Below are 16,689 nucleotides of genomic sequence, written 5' to 3' on the forward strand. Positions count from 1 at the left end.
AGTAAGGACGTATAAGGACTATTTACTCAGATGGGACATCACCTGAATATATAAGCTACAAAAAAAAGCCAGTAATCTCACAATGACAAAAACTTGCCGAAGCAATATAGGATAAATAAGCTCTTATATATATAACTGTTGTTTAGTGGATATGGGCTGGGGGAGAGACCAATACAGTTGTATGGGAAATGACTTTTCAAAAATTTACATTAAAATCTGGATCATGATTTGGAGAAGGAAATGTTCCATAAAATTAAAACTTTCTAACCACACTTTAAGAGTATTGGGTTAAGAAGCAGCAGAGTAACATGAAGCCTGCTGCTGACAAGTACAGAACATTGCATCTTAGAATAATTTCAGCTTCTTATTTTTGCTACTGAATTTTATACAAACTGTAATCACTTGGTAAAAATGGAACAATGAAATAAAATTTCAATAGTACAAACAAACCCCAGACGTAAAACTAAAACAGAAAATATATCCTTAAGTAAATCAATAGTGCAATGTTCTATTAAGATAGTTTGTTCAATGCTAAATAATATCTCAAATGCAGGAGAAATAAAAGTGAGTTCAGTGAACTTCAAAGAACAGTTTAATACACCAGGTGCATTTTGAAACATTTTTCTTTGTCTCTGAAATGTAAAGGGCTGCCTACTTTCCACTGATGGATTGACTAATCATGAGCCTGACGCAATGTTCATAAACTTTTGCTGAAGTAGGATCAAGGATTGTCACCACACACTCTGAAGTTAACAAGATCTCTGATCCCTTGTGCCTGCTATAGGAGCACCACTCAAGTTTTAGATGGTTTTCCCCTCCAAAAAATGATGTGGGAGGGTATGATTTTTTTTACTTACATCATGCTAAGTGTTTAGGCTGCAAATGCTTGCACCTTACTCTGATCACTTCCAACAAATCTAGCTGTAGTTCAGTGTTACCAGGGAAACAAATGACGGGCTTCCCCAGCAACCAGGCAGTTTTCAAACAATAAGAAAAGTACCATATATTGGATACTAAAACATTTCAGAAAGAATAGATAATACAGTAGTAAGAATTCCAAACACACCGCCAGTTGATTAGCTAAGCATTTGTCTTCCTTCTGGTGCCCTACAGTAATTCAGCTCATCAGCAGGCCCGTGTCTTTCAGTCAAACCTCCATTCCTGCCAATATCCACGTGGAAGTCATCTCTTTTTCTTGATCAAACTTTTGTTTTTGTATTAAAAATAAGAACTTTGAATGAAGTCTTACATTTTGTGAGCTGTTTTGCTGGGGAAGGCAGGAGAGGTGACACTTCAAAAATGCACACAACCTTCTTTGTTTTAGCATTGGGAATTAGATTAATTACTCCCTGGGGTTTCTTCGCTCCTGCAGGGAGCATCCTTCAGACCAACTTTCAGACTATGCAGTAATCTCTAATAAACCCATAAAGATAATATGGTATTTACACAACTAAGTGTAGTCTTTGAATATTTTATGATGCACAGTACTGAATCCCTTACACATATTAAGAACAGCAAGCTGCTCCCGGTTAGTTCAAATTGATTTTGTTAAATGTCTTGTTAACATTAATTCATCTTCACTGTGCACAAATTTAAACTTCTAAAAGTAAAAACAAAGTTTTCCACATTATTTATATTTTCATCGTCAATTGAAGTGCAGTCAAGAAGCAAAATCTTTTCATGTAAAATGAATTTAAGAAATATATGCGCTGATTTTTAAAATTGGCTTTTGTGTGCAATTTTGTCTTTAATATTTTAAAGTAATATTTTAAAGGGGGCTTCACTTTGATCAGCTCTTTTTAATTGATCAGCTCTTTTTAATTAACTTTAGAAATGTATTTTACAGTATAGTCTTTATCAATTTTTCTATTTAGCTATTAACACTTATGTTTTACCTTCAACAGCCCATTATCAGATTTCTATTGAGTCAGGCTTTGGTACATAGCAAAGATCTTGATACATCTAGCAAGCAGTTAACCTCTTACCCCACATCCTCCTGTAACTGTGATTATGATGAATGAGTGGTTAGTTCTAAGCAATTCTGTTTTATGTCAATAAATGAATCAAACAGACATTGGTATATGTGCATTAAGGAGACAGAGAAAATGAAGCTGTCTGTAGGCATTTTATAACCCTCACCCTTTTAACTAATGCGATTCAAAAAGTTAGTGCTCATATCAACTGTTGGTATTCTCTACACTGAATAATACCACTGAATAAGAAGTCCTTCGCATCATTTACATGGCATGTACAGCGTGGCTGAAGAAAGTTTTCTTTGCAGGTTTCCTAAGATCTAGCTGCTAAGAGACTTACGGTCTCTTAGTCTACGGTTTTGCAATCAACAACCATTTCTTCCAAAAATATTCTTCAAACGCCTATCACTACAGAAAACCTATAGGATTCTGTCCAAGTATGGACTTGTAGAAATACTTAGCTTCCACGTTCTTATTTCAACTTCCTAGCATAAATATTTCCTAACAGACACCTCTCTAAGCACTTTGTACAACCTGAACAGCATATCTCATTCTTGCAGAAAAAGAAATATTTGATTAAGGATTTCCATTTTTTGCTTACTGGATTTGCAAATGATTTTTTAGACAGCAGATAGATTTAGAGCAGCATACTTATGGAGCAGCAGTGGAGCAAGGAAGTCCTTGTGTTCAGAGCATGACAATCCTTTGAATGAGCATTTCTAGCAGCACCTTCACTAAACGGTTAAACTTCATCGAAAAGTAGGGAAAAACTACATACAGATCTCCATCTTTGTGCAGTACATCAGGAGCCATTTGGATGATTCTCACCCCTCTGTGGTGTCCTTATTTGACTAGTTCAAAAGACTCTGATGGCACAACAGTATGATGAACCCTTTGGGTTAATGTTGATGCAAATTGTTATTTTGTATATTACCTCTTGTGGCATATATTTCATTCTTCATTAATAAAAATACTGAAGAAGCTATGTTAAAAATCAGAATCCTGGAAGGTGCACTATTTGCTTACTGTAGGAAAATCTGGCTAAAATGAATACAATACATACAGTTTTACAACATGAGCACACTGTATATCTATTTATTTACCAAGAAACAGTCTGTACAGTAAATAAAGAAGCAGCCAAAATAACATCTGCTGCTCTCTGAAGGTAAATGGAGACTCAGATAGGAACATGCTTCAGTGCCAGCATCGTGCAATAGAAAGTCCTACTAGGAGAACCAGAAGTCCCTAGATGACCTTCCACAACCACACAGCTTTAGAAAAATTCACACAGAGGAGTCCATCAGACATCCCAGCAAGAGGCAGAGGTAAGAGAGGAGGAGCATGAGACACATTGATACAGAAAAAAAATAAATAAATAAAAATTAAAAATGTTATTTTTGCTTGGACTTCTGTCAAGTTCTCACCAGAGGAATGTTCCAGCCACCTTTCTCTCTCCAGTCTTTTTTCCTACACACTGCTCTCCTCAGGTACAATTACACAGCACTGGACAGTGGAAGTCTATTCTTTCATCGTGCCCACTCTAGCAAATGTACGTAGACATCTGCATGCCAGGCATTACTCAAGTTTAAAGAAATGTCCTTCTCCCTTCTGTTTTGTTTCTACACAGCTGAGTCTCTCTGAAATACATCTACTATAAGTACACAAGAACTTTTTTTCTTATGAGAAAAATTACGGGCTACTGTAGCTTAAGCATTGCATAACACCTAAGTCAATTTCTTACTACATCAGTTTATTTTCACCATTTGTAAAATAATCCCAAGAAAACAGAGCTTCAGATTGCTGAGGGGCTAGATCACATTGCAGCCGCATCATTTTACATTGGCATGTCACAAAATGTTAGCAGGATAGTAGGTAGAAGAGGAAAATGACCTCTGATACTTCCAGCATAGATATGCTGAAAAGTCATGGATGCCGCAGCAAACAGAGTTTCCAGTAAGGCACCCCTTTGCTTTCTAAATAGGAATTTTAAATCAGTTAATTCCATAAAGTGACAATCTGATACATCTCCTTGACCGACATACTGATGAACAATCATGTTAAGAAGAAATCTGAGATCAACTCACTAAAGACTGAGTTCACCGTATTGCTTATTTAGAAAGTGTGGACACTATATTTTCCCAAATGAATTATCTGTAATTCAGAAGAATATCAAATATTATCAATAAAACCCATAAAGCTAAATAGTGCCAAGGCCACGTGCCTCCACTTGCTTCAAATAAGTTGTGGCTTCTTTCATTTCATCAAGTAAATATTCCAATTTTTTTTTCTTTTTATATAAGGTGTAACAAATACAAAGCATTAATCTATTTGGTAAATAAACAGTCTCAACATTTTAAATAAAGCACTTCAAATCAAACTAAAGAAGTATAAAAGTTGCCTTCACAATAAAGCTGAGGAAGAATGAGTTTGAAGCAAAAAGTACTCTGATCATATGCTGATTGCAGTGTTAGAACTGACACAGTTTAACTACTCACATTACCAGTTTTTTCTGTGTTGTGATGTATGATTCTGTGTTTGTCCCTACGTTTATATTTTTGTTGTTAAACCTTTCAAAAAATTGCTCCTGCTTTTCACTGAAGATCTATTCTAGCAAGACACTGGAGTTAGTTTCATTGGCTTTACCACAATTCACATCAGATTCTTTTTCCCCCTTTGTCAGTGTTTTCACTTTGCACTCACGTCACAATAAAATGTTTGCACAAAAAATGAACTGCTAGTAATAAGTGTACATAATTGCTGATGTACAAGTAAAATTCATTTTACATGAATGCTATTGGAGGGCATTTATTTTACCTTTTGTAACTTTAAATAACCACTGCAGTTTCCTACTAGACAAAACTACTTGAGAACAGTTAAATAAATTAAACCATGTCAAGACCACATTCTGGAAAAAAAAGTAACCTTTAGTTAGGACAATTACTCTGTGGGCATAACACAAAAGCATAAATGTCAAATTTTCCATGAAAGTTACTTTTGTATGAATCATCAATCCTGTTTTCTCCTGAACAAAAGTAGCCAAATATGACAAAGAAAAAAAAAAGTTGTCTGAACTGGATGATCCAAGTAATTACATGTTACAGCAGAATGCATTTATGACAAAACTTTCAAAAATTTGAGGAAAAAGTTATTATAGCCCCTAGTTGAAATAGCTGTGGTGTAGACCTATAGCACTGTTTCGCTGATCTTGTTGTATTCCCATATTCAAACCAGATTGTTTTAAAGATTAATCCTTCCTAGCATTGATCTAAACTCCTATCTGGAGTACAGATCAAACAAATGCTGCAAAAAATAAGCCTGAGTACTATAGCACAACATTTTTAAGTTGTACACTTCTCTTATCATTTTTAAGTGCTGCACTGAATTGAATCTTCTCAACACTATTTATATATACAAATCTTTTGTTTTCCACACCAACCCCCAAAGACTACGTCTTATATGGTATTATCTGCTTAGGGCGGTTTTTGTTCAATCTCGTGTCCTGATCCAGTTCTCATCAGCTTCCACAGTAAACTCACATGAATAAGTATTTGCAGAAATAAAGCTTTTAAACTGAAAGATCCTTGAGGTAACAGCCTGTCCTATTAGTCTATAGAGCACAGTGAAAATTTATGACACTATACATATTACTCTTGCTGAATACTAAGTTTATATCTGCTGAACTGAAACCTAAAGAACGCTTACAAGTTTAGACAGGTACAATGGAAATGATTTAAGATCCAAACTTGTATTCATATAGAATATACTTCAATCCTGTTGTCAGCATGTGAGGAGACAGTGAGCTGTATCATTCAGTTGTACATCCTATGTTTTATTTTCAGCTTAGGATTTGCGTAGTGTAGGATTTGCGTACGTTCCCAAATATACAGTGCTAAACATCAAAGCAAGTCCTTTAATTGAAGAGTACAATCAGTCAGGAGCAGCATTAGCTGTCAATGTGACTGAACTCTAATTTGCAGAAAATATCTACAAAAGACGAGGCTGCAGTTCATTTAATAGTTATTTTGTAGAGTTATTTACTTGGTTTCTTTGGTAAGAATGCTAGATGATGTATTTAAATTTCTTCTGCAAAAGGCAATGTACAATTGTTTAATTATAGTCCATACTGCTCAATACAGTTTAGCTACATATTTGGCTGATCTAAACACAAACATTGTTTTAAAAGTGCATTTTATGTCTTTTTTTTTTTTCTAGTTCTCACCAGAGAACATTGTTGTAAAGGCTAGATTTAGATCAGGCAAGATTCAGATCAGGAGTCCATACAAAACTATTAGAGCACATCCAAAGGAGAGCAACGAAGATGGTGAAGAGTCTGGAGGGCAAGAAATATGAGGAGTGGCTGAGGCCCATTGGTCTGCTCAGTCCAGCGCATAGGAGGCTGAGGAGAGGCCTCACGGCAGCCTACAGCTCCTCACAGGGAGCTCTGCTGTCTGTGACAGTGAGAGGATCTTAGGGAATGGCATGGAGCTGTGTCAGGGGAGGGGCAGGCTGAATGTTAGGAAAAGATTCTACACCAGAGGGTGTTCAGGCACTGGAACAGGCTCCTCAGGAGAGTGGTCGTGGTGCCAAGCTCCAGAGTTTAAGGAGCATTGGACAATGCTCAGACATAGGGTTTGGATTTGGGGTGGTCAGGTGTGAGGCAAGGAGTTGGACTTAATGATCCTTCTCGGTCTTTTCCAACTCCAAGTGTTTTCTGTAATACTATAATACAATTACTAAAGCACTTTGTAAGTTCACACTACTACATGAGCATAAATTATACAGTACTTACACCTTCTCATCCAATTAGCCTGTTAAGCACAAAGATGTTCATCATGAATCTACTACAGTATTTATTCCATTGCTTTGACTAGAAAGCATGCTGATTATTGAAGTATAAATAGGTATTGTTTGTATTCACTGATATATTACTGTTTCCATTCATAGATGAGAAAAAAATGAGGCACAGGAAAGCCCAAGTGATTGCTTGAAAAAACCACACAGTAGCAAAGCCAGGAAAAGTTGCATAAAATTCCTTGCTGTCTATTTAGTAATCACCCCATAACTTTACACTGCCAGCTCAAAACTTTTTTTCAAAGGTTATACTTTAAAAAAATTATTTTGATAACATTTTTTTCTTTAAATATGACCGACAATGTTCATTAAAAAGATGCAAATGTCTACTGACCTATAAATGAAGGATACTACAAATATAATAGTGAAACCACATATGAAAATAAACATTTGTAAGAGGAAGGGTTCAGTACAAATTGAATGCATTTCCATATTGAGAGGAGAAACAGCCATATTTTTCCCTGATGAATGTAGTTCTGTGAACATCTTTTTTCCACAAATGATTGAATAAATATTTATTCATAAACTATATTTGCGACTTAAGAGAACAGGCTGCATAGATTGGTTTCATTTATACTACATCATACAAGAGGTATTGCAATAATTTATATCATGACAAGTCTAAGTCCCATTAGATTCTCCTTATTATACTTGACTAAAGCTGAAGACTATCCAAAACAGCAATTCTGAAAGCTTTCTATTCATTGCATAAATAAGTGTCTTACTCTCATATCCTCTCCTCTAACTTTCCCTTTCTCATAGCATTTATGCAGAGATCTAGTCCTATTTACTTTATTTGAACTTGGGCATATGCTAAACCATATTCTTGGGCCATGGCCTAAATGACTACACTCTCGGTCATTTTGCTGCAACCATAAAGGTCAGCTTTCTCCAGTTTAAATATAAATACATTCCCAATTCAACAGATACCAGTTGTTCCAGTATTTCCTCCATTAACCCATGTAACTTTTCCTCTAAAAGTCCTGTCAGTCTTGAATCGAAGCCTCAGTTCACTTCCAGAAACAATTTGCATCACAACAGCAAGACGCACTGATATTGTTAGCAACAGTTGTAACTGCTGTGTTATACTCTCATGAGTATTATAAAAAGAGATGAAATGAAGCTTGAAATAATGTGAATATATATTGTTAAATCAAGTATCTGTAGCCCTTGTGAATAAGCTTAAGTTGGTAGCAAAAACAAACTACAAAACGTTTGTAAGTAGTGAAATACATTTCTTTATAAAAGAAGAATTTAAAACTACAATATCACAATACATAGTTTTAAATAGTTTCCATTTGTTGTGTTGAGACAGTATCAGAAAGATGCACACAGCAGGAAAATTATTCAATGAATACTTACAAATACACAAGAAAATCAGCCCCAGCTCCCAGAAATCACTGGTAGGTTGCTTTTGAATTCATGAAACTGTCCTGAAAATATAAAAGGGGGGGGGGGAGTGTTAAAACAAAAGAAAGCACAGAACCGATGTTACCTTTTTTTATTATCAAATAATTATGATTTTTAACTATGTACTAAATAAAGCAGCACACAATACTGTTGTGACTATTTCAGCCAAGTAATTTACACAGAATCTGTTTCCAGGAAGCCAATACCAAGAGAAACAATTATTTCATTGTTCTACACCTCACACCATAGCAACCCAGTCCATTGCAGCTTATAGAAACTGTCATAAACGCAAGCATGGTTATCTTTTAATAAGAGAAATAGTTTTGAGGCTTTCTTTGGATTGCTGTTTTTGTTGTTGCTGTTTTCTTTAGCATGTTACAGAACATTCACTACATTTTAAAAGTATTTTGTTAGCAGCATTTTGCAGCTTGACTGGTTTAAAATATTACTGTTTGGGCATCTTTCACTGGAACCCGTCTGGGGCAAAATTTATACAGAAAGACAGACTGACAATTTTGTTCTGGTATGGTCTAGATCCCAGTCAGAAGCTTAATCTAAGTACAATGTGTTCACTATAAGGCATGATTAAATCCAACATTCTTTTTCCTGCGTACCTCTCAGTTCTAGCTGGAAAGGTAGCAGATGCAACTCAAACCCACAGAGCTCGCCTTATAAAATTCTTTAACTAGCACAATGACTCACTTTATGCCTCTAAATATCCATGGTTTCCTCTCTCCAGAACCCCCATGCATTAGAAGGTAGTTCAGTAGTTTATTTTTATTGTTTGGTCTACATACAGCACATTTTTAGTTCTTAGGAAAACAAAGAAACTTTGTTGCAGAGCCCTTGTTTTCTTTCCAAAATGTGAGGATGGATATGGGTAACATTAAACTGAAAATAGTAATGGATCCTGGGCAACTAGCTTAGGTCAAAACCTTTTTGTTCTCCAGAAGCTATCTGATTAATTTACAGTTCATAAAACAGTGGGTGTAAGCTTAGTTTAAAAACATGTAACTATATTTAAGATGAAATCATCACTTTTATTAGCCTCCGGTAATCTTTAAGAAACACCTTCCCACAACATTTCTGTATCCTGAAGTGCCAGTACTGCACATTGCCTAGAGACAAGGAGAAAATACCAAACTTATCTTGATGTAGAATATCCTCCTTATTTCGTACACCCACCCTGAAGTGCATATTATTCATTCCAACCTAGCCTTCCCCCATCCCGAAAGTACACATTTAATTGTGTCTTCACTCCTGTATACCAATAGAAAGTCAACAAATCTCATTTGCTGTATCAATGCTGTGTTATTATATATTTTAAAAGCAAGCCTGAATCTCATTATCAGCTGATTTATGCCATTAGTGTGCTTTGGAGCCACCAATTAAACAAGGACAGTGGTTCATAAGGTCACAGTTAATTAATCTGAAAGAGTATAAATACACTTTAATGCACACCACCTCATGCAGAGAATTTAGGAACAAAGCACCAAATCTCTATTCTGTACAAGCAATTAGGGGGAAAGGTTAAATATACAAAATTTGAAATTTAGCTCTAGCATTCTGTTAACCTACCAGGAAAAAGTTTCATTTGGGAAAAAAAAAAAAAAAAAAAAAGTCTTGCAGAATAAGACATATGGCCTTGCTTCTTAGGGCAACAACGTGAGTAAGGCATACAGAACAGGGCTAACCATACTCACTGACTCTGAGCAAATTAGGGTATTTTCTTCAGATAACACCTTGGAACTGGGAACTTACTTAATATACAGCCAGTAGTGTGGAATAAAACAAAAACCCAGCCCCAAAAAGTCTTCTCAAAATAGAATAATATGAGCAGGACTGTTGTTTAGTACATCATAAAAACTATCAAAAATTACTTTTTCTTCAGCCACCAATTTCCTTGGTAATTATAATAATATAGTGCATTACATATAGGGAATTCAAATGAAATCAAGTAAGGGTTCTGTGATAGCAATATTCTGCAAACACAACCAGAATATCAGTAAGATTACATAAATACTAATTGATCAGAAACATTTATATTGAAAATTCAAGTAAGAGGTACCTGGTGTTTAGAGAGAGGAAAATGACACCTGTTTTTCACTACTTTGACTCATTTTACATTTCTGGCTCAATAAACAACACCACTGCTAACACACACCGAAAGACCTTCAGACATAATTAAATGAATAAGTTGCTTTTTTTTTCCTCCCCTCTTCTATATCTAAGGTTCTAATATTCCATAATGAGCATTGCATTATTTTCTTATTTTAGATTTCCCTTTTTTAAGCTCCGTGTAAAAAGCTCTCTTTCCATCAAACACTAACATCATGACGTTTAATACAAAATTTCCATTAGTGTACCCTATAAAATCTATGTATGTATGGGATGACTAACAGTGTACAGTCCCTGTGATTGATAAAAGACTTGCATTATGTTTTTTTAAAGCTTCTGAGAGGCCAGCATCCACTGCTGTTAAGAAGAAAGACCTAACCTTTTCAGAAGTCTAGTCCATATTCTATTGGCTTAATCTGTTTTTGCTTTCACTTTTAATGTCTCAGGTTGAACTCAAAGTGACCACACAGGTGAACAGTTGTGGCAGAAATATATACAAGAACAATGTGGTTTTTTAAAAGTATTCTGTCGATTCAGTTGGTACAAGTCCCATCAGAAAATTCAGCCAGGCACTTTGCCGTCAGAACGCTCCCAGAACATTCTCAGTACCTGCAGCTATTTTAGATGCTCGTTTGGAAAGCTTTTTGCATCTCTATCTCACAATAAAGGGGAAAAGCAAAGCTGTAAGAGCACGTTATGTCTGGATTTCAGGTGCTTTTTGCTCATCTTGCAAATACATATTGAGACCAAGAGAATCCTGAACTTAAAACAGATTAAGAACGTCAATATGCTTTAACTGTTACAAACCAAGGAAAATTCCATAAATAGTGGAATTTATTTGCTAATGAAGTCGATTATAAAGTAGTTCTCTTTCTTCCTAAACACTGTCAGCTCTAATGATTCCAAGAGATTTTAGTTTTACTTAATATTTCACTACTTCTGGAAGGAAAGAAAAAAACATACTAATTCTATAAAATCTTTCATTAATATATTTTGATTCTTCTAAGATACAGCCTCTACAGGTAGCCTTATTTTCTGTGCACAAAAGTGAGCACGAAGGAAGTCTGCAAGTAAAAAATGGAAGCAGTTATTTAGTAAAAAGCATGGCATCGTGTTATATCATTTGAGAATGTGGCCTATCATTGTGGGCTTCTGGGACTAAAATATGTACCATTCAACAACTGTTAAAAAACTGTTTTCAGAATTATAGCATGATGTGAAATGAGAATAAAGAATAATACAGAAATGAAGTTATACATTTAGGGCCTGAATCATCACAATTTCACACACCAAATGTGCAAAATTTCACAATTAAAACAACATTAATGATCTGTAGGCTCATAGCCACAATCACAAAAATGAAGGGGCAGAAGGTTGATTATGATGAAACCTTTTGAGTTGGATTTCTACAAATTTTACTTAATTGAGGTAAAGGGCACAGTATCAAGACTATTCATTGAAGGCTGATTTACCTGCACACAGAAAACTCTTCATACACAATCTTTTTGAGATAGGAAAGAAAATAAAGTAACTGCTATAGATGAGACTTGCTACAGAAGATCTGAGACAAATCCTGTTGTCGTCCTCTTTTGTCACTTCTCAGTGGCCTAGGATTGTATTTTACTGCCCTTGCTCTCTTCTTAAATTGTTTACTCTCTGTTGTTCCATTCATTATCACAAAACAAAAAAAAAATCACTTTACATTTTATAATACTCTCAGCAATTATTCTCATCTGGATTTTTGTATTCTGCAAAAGAGATCCCAGCCAAGTGATCTAGCAAAGGAGGAATCAGAGTATATTATCTGTTAGGACACCGGTCTTTTTGAAACATGTTGCATTGCTGTGAGGTAACAATAAGAATACGGTGCATGAGAGAAACATTGGTCTGGACTGAGCTCTGAACTCTGGACTCAGTCACTTCTTTGCTACAGATTTTCTTCACAACCTTCAGCAAGGGATATTCTTTGAGATTCCTACTTCCTCATTCAAAAAAAAGAACCAGTAATTCTTCCTTCTGAAGTGCAGCGCTCTACCCTTCTACGTATCAGAAGCTGTTATGTCATTATTACAGAAATTAGGCTAACAAAAAAACACCTAAAATAGGATTGCAACTCCACAGTTGCTTTGCAGGGAGATGTGAGCTCACTCTGCCCACACTACGAGATGTCTGGCCACAAACCCACTCTAATCCAGTTTAGCTATGGTTAGCACTTACGTAAACTACATGAATTCCAGTTTAGAGCAACCTCACATCTGTCTACAAAAAGCATGTTGACATACGCATACAATAGATGGTGCTTCTGTAAACAGCCTCTTAAAAAAGGAATCCCAGAAGCATCACCATTTCTGCCAAAGCCCACAACGTGCTTCACAAGACAGTTGTCCCATTGTCTCTCCCAAAAGGGTATCACTCAGTAGTGACACATGATCTTGCAGTATTGTATTAAATAACTGGCTACAAGCACTTTTAATGATCCCTTCTGTAAAGAAATACGTATTTGAAAAATGTGCATTATGTATTCAACAGGCAGCTTGTGAAGGATTCTCTGCTGCTTCCCTGCATATCCGTCAAGTATCCAATCACTACAGGACCTGAGCACAGAGTAAAAAATAAATGTCCGTTGGCTGGATCATAGCATAGCATTGGGCCAAGACTAAAAAGGACTAAAAAAACCCACTGTTTCTGTTCAACAACTAATTTAAATTTATTATCACACCTGCCACTAAAATTATGAGAGTTTCTCCGAAAGTAATGCTTCCTGTTGTATTATGTTGGCTCACAATGCGGTACAGCAGCAGAGGTTAGACCTTCCCAACAATATCCCATTACATGTTGTTGGCATGTGACAGACAGCAGCAGAAGGGCAATCTGACAAAATGGCATCTGACACGGAAGTGCAGATGAAGCAAAGGTGTGTCACTGAATTCCTCCATGCGGAAAAAATGGCACCCATTGACATTCATCAATGCTTTCTGGAGACCAAAAAGAGGATGTGAGCACACCGAGGCAGCGGGTGGTGCGCTTCAGCAGTTATGAGAACTACAGTGGATCATCTCCACTGGTGCAGATTTTCATGAGCATGGCATGCAGGGTATTGCTCATTGCTGGTGAAAATGCATAGCTAATGGTGACTGTTGAAAAATGGAGTTTTATAGCTGGGAGTTTGCTCTGCTAAATAGTGCTATTGTGCTCTTTGTTGAAGTTCCCATGGTAATAAATAAGACTTGTTACTTTCAAAGTGACCTATCTCCACTTGAAAATACCAAAAATATCTAATCCAACCTGAAAATGAAAGAAATACTTATATATGTATTTATTCTTTCATATGCTAGGAAGAGGACTAGCATTTCAGATCTGATAAGCTTTATACCAACGTTTTCAAATAGATAAGAACCACAAGACATACACCACACTACTTGAAAGGCTGAAGGGAGAGGAGGAACTCCACCTATAACTCATGAGTTAGAGATAGCAAAAAAACCTCCATGACAGCCCAGGGTATGCTGGAAAGTGCAGCACCAGCTCACTGTCACTCACATGAAGGAGCTATGACACTTTGGAAATTTTTGTGAGCTACATGCCTTTTTTTAATAGCCACATGTTGAGTCATTGCTAGTCAACATGATTGAATTAAAGAAAACAGAAAGCTTTCAAAACAGTTATGCTTCTGTAGCACCTGTGTGTATAGATCCATGCCCTGAAGACAATGCAAGGCAAATTAACTGAGAGTTACAGCATTACAAGCCTGGAGAAATACAGCTTGTGATCCCAACACCAGGACATCTTTCAGTGCATGGTACTGTTAGAAGGATACACCAAATCCAGAGTTTCACAGGAAATGCAGACTGAACTTGGAAGCAGCGCTGTGCAGAGGACGTGCCTTTAAGATCGCACCCAGGATCACCCTTCAAAAGCTTACATTTGGCACGCAGTCATTGAAATCAAAGACAGAAGGGCCACAGCTGCAGTTCTGGCATTGAGCTGCTGCAATGTAACATTTAACAAATTTTCACTCCTTTCTCTCTCAGTGCCTTAAAGGTACTTTCACTGTTTGGAATGATAGCTTTTTAATCCCTTCCTATGTGCATACAGGGACTTGCCACTGTAACAGGGCCTCGGGGCACTACTGTAATACAATCCCAAATGAGTTCTCTGGATACAGCTTTAACACAAAAATAACAGCAGTGTTTTTGTTTATTACATAATATTATCATTATGTAAAACCATGTTATATAAGAAAACAACACATTTTTTCTTGAAAAAAAAAAGGAATTAAAATTAACAATTAACTGTTAGCAGGTTTTGGCTCCTTTTATCTTTTGACAATGTAGCACATGTCAGGTTTCCTACAATTGCATATTCAGGACATTGTTTAAAGTAAGTTTACTGAAGAACTGGCTTACTTTCTTTAAAAGAGGGTACATTCTTACAGCTCAGCTGCCTTACAGAAAAGGACAGTATAGCTAGAATGAAATACTATTCTAACCTGTAATTTAGCACGCAGTTAAATCTCTTCAATGAATTCCATGAGCTCTGGATTGGACTAAATTGAAATTGAATTACACAACAGAACAGAATCTCATTGATCTGCCTCAAATTCACAGTAACTAACTATATTTACAGATAGGTATTCATTTTTTCACAACTTTTTATATATTCATGTCTACTACTTCTGAATTCCTCTTAGCAAATAAATGGTCTCTTTGGAAAGAAAAGTAAAAACAAATTCAGTGACCGAGTTTCCTTGTCAGCAAAAGCATCAAGAATTCTAGAATAGTAGTCAGCTAAATAACATAGAGGCTTTATTGTCCAGTACTGCCTAAATTCTGAAGCTGATGCACATAGCATGAAAAGGATTTAAGACACACCTTCAGCATGTTCCTTCAGTGGGCCTCAACTTAAATAGCTCTGAAATTGTACTGATGCAAAATTTACCAGATGCAAAATCCTTGGCATAATTTTGAATAGTATAATACCTACACATGCATAAGAAAACTTGTAATAGTAACAAGAAAGCTCTCAAACAGGAAGTAGAAGGCCTCAGGCAAAAAGATCTTTGGGGGTTTCCATAGGGGTATGAAAATGCTAGTTGGAAAAGCCCAGCTTTACCATTCTTTCCAAAAGCTACAAAGAGTAAGATAGCTGAAATGTCCATCTGATGTTTCAGTGATATCAGAAATAACAATAATGCATGGGTACACATTACCTCATCTAAAATTCCAATATAAATATACTACATAGCACTCAGATTTGAAAATCCCCACAAATATTGGAGATTCAACTTGTCACAACTGAAGAATGCCTGAAGAACAACAACAAAAAAAGGAACGGTAGTTTTTATTTAAAAAAAAAAAAAAAGCGTACTGATGTATTCTTATATTCAGCAGAATATGAAATAATCAGGTTGTGAGCCATGCAGCCAAGTACTAATTCAGCTGCACATCAGTTCATGTGTTTTGTTCAATTAGAAGGCCTTAAGAATGTTTGCCTTCAGGTGTACTTCCCTGAATTCCTCAAAAGACAAGAACTCCTTACTGCATAGCTTGCCTTTTGTTGTTGCTTTTTCTGAAATACTGAAACGTAATCGTTATAGCCTAAGTGTTTTTTCTTTTCAAAAAGACCTCAAATACTAATTTCCCCTCTCAGCTCTGATTTTTGAAATTCATTTCTCCTGACACTATAACAAGAGAAAAGGAGGTCCACATGCTCTCATTTTAATTTCACTTTAGAAGAATAACACTTATTTCTTCAAGGATTTGTTCAGTCAGTTAGAATTCCAGCTTACATACATATATGCTCAATTAGAAAACAGTTCCCTGCATATGCACCACAGAGTACCACCAGTGAAGAAATGGCTTTGCACTCTACCCAAGACACCATTCTACCTGTGATTATTTACAATAATCAGTCCCAAATGCAAATAATTCTCACCAGCCAGAAAAAGAAATCACACGTAAAAGACTGAGCAAGCTTACCTCACCAAGCCCTCAAAATAAAAACTCATCTTTCCCTCAGTGTCTCTGAAAGGACTATTTCATCAGTTAAAAAAAAAAAGAATAACAATAATAATATTTGAGTAGGGAAAGAGTACACTGTGAAACAGAAATTTGCCTTCAAAGTTCTCAGTTTATAAAAATTCAAGCTTTGGAGAATTAACCAGGTGAAGCTTTATTTGCTACTGAATTTCACTCACAGCATCTCTTTCAAAAACGCATATGTTCGTGTTGCTTATAAAGATTTTGATTTCTTTTTTTTTTTTTTTCTTCAATATTCACCTCTGCAAGATATCTTCAAACCAGAACTGATATACATTCACCATAGATAAAAATCTCTG

The 16,689-nt window shown here is 35.9% G+C and overlaps 1 protein-coding gene across 19 annotated transcripts in view; it reads right to left on the reverse strand.

Annotated features, from left to right (window-relative positions):
• Positions 1 to 16,689, reverse strand: part of SOX6 (SRY-box transcription factor 6) — a 411,364-nt gene that overhangs the window by 313,415 nt on the left and 81,260 nt on the right. For 10 of the 19 annotated variants that reach the window (XM_090140506.1, XM_031614025.2, XM_090140514.1 and 7 more), the window contains one exon: positions 8,187 to 8,257. The exons of the other annotated variants lie outside the window; for them this stretch is intronic. The gene's annotated coding sequence lies outside the window, so the exon portion shown is untranslated. The remainder of the gene's footprint in view (positions 1 to 8,186; positions 8,258 to 16,689) is intronic. 19 annotated transcript variants of the gene reach the window in all.

The sequence above is a fragment of the Phasianus colchicus genome, chromosome 5 (assembly GCF_987193195.1).
Source record: "Phasianus colchicus chromosome 5, bPhaCol1.hap1.1, whole genome shotgun sequence".
Taxonomy (NCBI): Eukaryota; Metazoa; Chordata; class Aves; order Galliformes; family Phasianidae; genus Phasianus; species Phasianus colchicus.